Source organism: Oryza sativa, chromosome 2, assembly GCF_034140825.1.
Source record: "Oryza sativa Japonica Group chromosome 2, ASM3414082v1".
NCBI lineage: Eukaryota > Viridiplantae > Streptophyta > Magnoliopsida > Poales > Poaceae > Oryza > Oryza sativa.
In genome coordinates this window covers 25,957,316-25,962,510 of record NC_089036.1, presented here as the reverse complement: position 1 = coordinate 25,962,510, position 5,195 = coordinate 25,957,316, and the positions used below count along the sequence as shown (strand labels likewise).

General features: G+C 37.2%; 2 long non-coding RNA genes across 2 annotated transcripts; both read right to left on the bottom strand.

Moving 5' to 3' along the window:
* Positions 1-1,464: 1,464 nt before the first annotated feature.
* Positions 1,465-2,212, bottom strand: LOC136355465 (uncharacterized). The gene is made up of 3 exons (XR_010739721.1): positions 2,047-2,212; positions 1,818-1,950; positions 1,465-1,730 (listed from the first exon to the last, which is right to left on the bottom strand). It is a non-coding gene; the product is annotated as an uncharacterized lncRNA (long non-coding RNA).
* A 1,793-nt stretch (positions 2,213-4,005) lies between these two features.
* LOC112937834 (uncharacterized) lies at positions 4,006-4,491 on the bottom strand. The gene is made up of 2 exons (XR_003240458.2): positions 4,347-4,491; positions 4,006-4,248 (listed from the first exon to the last, which is right to left on the bottom strand). It is a non-coding gene; the product is annotated as an uncharacterized lncRNA (long non-coding RNA).
* Between the last annotated feature and the right edge of the window lie 704 nt (positions 4,492-5,195).

Here is a 5,195-nt window from a genome sequence, read left to right as displayed (position 1 = left end):
ATGCCCACGGCGTGCTATACGGCCACTGCAGTTGACTCCACATACGACACGCGCGTTAGAATCGTTCAACTTGAAGCTTCATTGTCCAGTCGCTGTGTTTCTATCAAGCAGAAAATGTCTGTACTAGTACTTTGGCATGTTTAGGTCAGGTATAAAATTTTAGCGCGTAATATCAAATATACAGATACACATTTAAAGTATTAAACGTAGTCTAATAACAAAACAAATTATAGAATCCATCTGTAAACTGTGAGATGAATTTATTAAACCTAATTAATTTGTCGTTTTGCAATATTTACTATATCACCATATTGTCAAATCATGAAGCAATTAGTCTTAAAAGATTCATCTCACAAATTAGTCGCAATCTGTGCAATTAGTTATTTTTTAGCCTATATTTAATACTTCATGCTGGTGTTCAAACGTTCGATGTGACCGGGTGAAAAATTTTAAGGTGGGATTTAAACGGGGACTTAGAAAGTCAGTAGTAATGGTATCTATTTTCACACCACTCTTATCACTGATATCTATAGGCCACAAATTCTCACTATTACACCACCTTTTAAAAAAAATCATTCCGTATTTCAATGTTTGCTTTCCAAATTTCAAAATCGCCTACTTATTCAATAAAAAAAATTATAGTATTACTTGGACTAAATAAGTGCTTATTAATTGATTTAATACACTAGAAACTTAATTTGATTTTTGTTGCAATACACGAGCTGTAAGCTGACTGAAAATTATATACTCCCATGCAAAGATCATGGAGAGAGTGCTAGCAGGCGGTCAGGCACACAACCATACAAGAAGGCTTGCGGATGCACAATAGATGCACAGCACAAATCACTGTCCCGCGAGACTTCCAGCGAGGTCGTCACGATGCACAGATCTCTGAACAGCAACACTCCAGGTGGTCCTGAGCTTATAAGAAATACTATCTCCGTTTCATATTATAAATCACTTGATATTTTTCTAATCAAACTTCTTAAAGTTTGACCAAATTTATAGAAAAGTACATTAGTATTTTTAATAAAAAATATTATTAAAATATATTTGATGTTAGATTTAATGGAATTAATTTAATATTTTAGATAGCGCTAATTTTTTTTTATGAATTTAGTCAAACTTAACTAGAAAAAAAATCAAACGATTTATAATATGAAATGGATGGAGTAGATGGTTGGTAGGTACCTTATGAAAATTTTAGTTTTTTCACCTTCTAGCTTCTTCTTTTTTTGATTCTATAGCTTTATATTCTTAGAATTTAGGTCAGAATCTGTACCACTGCAGTTTTTGCTGCTAAAAGTTTTTCAAATAGGACCTTAGTCAACTTTTTCCGGCTAGGTGCACCCCTTTTAGAATTTGTTGCTAAAAGCTACTATCTTTTCAGGTTATAAGACTTTCTAGCATTGCCCACATTCATATAGATACTAGCCATTTGGTCGTGTGTTGCATGACTTTAGATACCTGTAAAAAAGCTCTATATTTATGGGTCGTAATATATCATATGATGAACCATGTTTTTATTAGACATATAAAAATATCATGAAATTATCCTTTCCCTCAATCAGGGTATCCAACGTTTCCTGTATTTTCATGTCTCGCATCTTTAGAAGCCTGCTCCAAGTTCGCATAAAAAAATGGCCCTGAAATTGACTTCAACAGGTGTTTTGGGAATTTTGCTTCAGGCTCCATCTTGTTCCATGCTTGCCACAACACTATTGTTAGATCTGCATCTCATAACCGGATAAGAGTACAATATGATCCATGCATCCCAAAATTTATGGGAAACCTTTTAGTTTCTATGAAATCACAACCTGGAACATGGCAGGTGCAAAGGGCTTGGCATTAATCACAACCGCAACATAGGAGCAAACCTTCTGGTTCCTTTCGCCGTTTCTATAGGCGAGCTGGCTGGGCAAAAGACTTAGCCCAGTATACATATAAGCCCTTTATACATAGACCATAATATGATAATGGGATTAACTCTAAATTTATTTTACTTAAAAAAACATAGGACTTGGTAAATAGTTAGTTAGAACTAACCTATATTTGCAAGTAAGGTTCAAGTACCATGTAGAAGATCTTTTGGTTTCCAAAGTTCAGTCATCTCATCCAGTGGCTACTACATGCTTATTCCACAATATTTTCTCATAAAATACAAAATAATTTAATTTATGACTTTGAAAGGGACTGGACAAACAATTACTTCCTCCGTTTCATATTATTAAACTTTCTAGCATTGCCCACATTCATATATATGTCTAGATTCACTAACATATATATGAATGTGGGCAATACTAGAAAGTCTTATAACCTGAAACGGAGGGAGTAGTTAAATCCTGAATCTACGTAAAATCAACCATTAGTTTATCATGAAACTTATAATGGCACCATTAGACCATTGGGCCAACAAAATATTAAATTTAAAGTAGGTGCTTTCTAAAGTTGACTAATAATAATAATTATCATGCTTGCACAGGACGCAACCTAAATGTAGGTAGAATTTCACTTCCAGGTTGTTACATAGTATGATACTGTACTAAGCATTATAAGTTTGAAGTTGATAAGCAATCCACATGGTTGAACACATCTCAGAAAGTTAGAATCAGTGTCTCTAAAGTTCTGAGATTATTTGTACATTTTAGTACCGAGAAAAATATTACCTGGTTTGGATGGTGCCAGCTTCCTTGTTTAACAGAGGAGATACTTTTACGGTTTTACCTTTGGGGAGATAATTGCACCTGTTGCGTCTGTACCATCATTTGGGGGTGTTTTTATCATAGGATTCAAAGTATATATTTGGGGGGAAGTGAAGCCAAAACACTCTGTATGAAATGGTTAGTATCTAACCTGTGAAAAAGATGATCCCAATACCATTTATTTGGGGACATATGTTCAGATGTCATCTGCTAAACCAGTGGAATCATAGCTAAAAAACAAAAGGTTGAGTAGATACATTCCAATTTGGTTAAATGGGTATATACAACATTCCAATTTGATTAAATGGGTATATGCACAAAAGTTTGGGTGGTTTCTAGAAATTTTGAAAAATATCTTTGGAGGTACAATTGAAATGCTTTCTTAATAGAATTCGTGCGAAGAAAATAAAAAGGACTTGATTTGATGACACAGTCAACAACAATAAATTTCTTGTTCTATCAAACAATATTATTCCTCAACAACTCGTATCCAGTTTTTACCATTCAAGAAGTACTAATGTTCATGATTCATACCTTAGATGCATGGTAGCAAGTTGAATAAAAAATGAAACCACAAATTTTGAAAGGACGTTTATTTCATAATTGTCACTTCAGGTAAAGACCAATAACGCAAATCAATATTACAGTCATTTCAATTCCTGCTTTAAAACTCATAACATCAAGAAAAAGAAATACCTGATAATACAATATTTGATTGCTTTATTATTTGCTTCATAAATTATCAAAATTCATTCTTAATCAGTGAATACACCCTTCACAGCAAACCGGAAGCTAAATGGGTACTTAGAGTCAAATACATTTGATCTTTAATAGTCAAATTTCATTTAAGCTTAAGCAAATCACATTGTAGAATTATCTTTTATAGGTTTCCACTCCCCTGCTTGCTGCAGCTTTGCTCGTTAGACACACATATATAGATACACAAATATAGCAATACACCAGTCATTTATATAATGTTAGGAGCAACCCTTTCTTTTTTCTAAATGCGTGAATAGCTAGTACTACTCCTTACTTTTTTTTTTGGGAAATTATTAGTATTAGTTATATCCCGGTGAACCACTGCCATCGAATTGCTTCAGTGAGTTGGACGTTGGGCATACGGAGGAAAATACTATTTCAATCCACTTATAAATTCATTTGTTATTATCACACATATCTTTGATAACTATTGAAATAATTGTATGTAACTATTTATAATTAATGAACATGAACTTACATTTTGATAGGATGCATTCTTTTTACAGTGCTCTTAAATGAAATTTGCCCACCCAAAAACTGAAATTACATGAGAGGCTTAATTAAGGACTCCATTATAGAACTTATTTATCACCTTTTTAGTCTAAATCAACTTGTTAGCACTAGGTGAAGCCGTGGTTCCTATACATCGTACATGCTTTACCAACATGAACACCGTGAGGAGCAAGAAGTTTAGATACTTACCACAGCTGTCGATGTTGGGACTTTTTGTATTTCCCTTGGCCATCGTTATTGGAGGAGGATGAGAAGTGGCGCTGCAGAGTAGGTCCTGGGGAACCAGAGGCACTCAGGTGGAGATGCAGAAGATAAGGCGGCAGTGACCCACAAGTGAAATTCCGCGTGCATCGCCGTCAGGTCGAGCCATACCTCCCAAATCCGAATCAGCCCCACCATCGCCGGATCCAGAACAGGTAGGAGGAGGTGATGCCGCAGTAGTGTTGGGGATGGGAATGAGGAGGAATAGGATGGGGTGTGGCTAGGGCAGGGGGAGGTGGAAGGGGAGAAAGGGGAGGTATGGATTCCTTTGCTTCCCACCGCAGGCGTCTTCGACCGGCCTGTCCCCTTGCACCTATCCTCGTCCTTCTCGATGCCGGTGGCTCTTCTTCTTACCTCTCCGGTCCCCATTGATTGTGGTGGAGATTGAGAGGAGACATAGCGGCTTTGGAGATGGGAGTGGAGGAAGCGAGCGGAAACGCGGAGCACACGATCCGGCGCCTCCGCCTCCCGGGAGTGGCGCGGCGCAGCGACCAGGGAAGGGGAGGCGGCCTCCGGTCCCGAGACGGTGTCGCAACTCGCAACAGGTAGCAGGGGTGAAAATGAAAAATGGTAAGACTAGGGAGGTGGAAGGATCTTATTGCGAAATAATTTTTACGAAGGATCTAGAATAGATTTTGCCAATCAATGAATCCAACAGCTCACATCATCTGTAGGGGCAATCGGACGTCCTATGTTTTTCCGATGACGTGGCGCAATCTAGTGGCGAAAAACTTTAGTTTTTTCACTACTAGGCAATGCGAAAGTCTTGTAATCTGAAACGGAGATAGTATCTAAATAGGGTCTTAGTCAACTTTGCCTAGCTACAAATTGATGTATCCCTTTCAGAATTTGCATGCGCTGCCTGTCTGATCTCAGCACGATTAGCGGTTCAATTAGTTGAACTAGTTGGCCCGCACAATCGCGCGGCGCACCCATATAAAATTATATATTTTTAATATG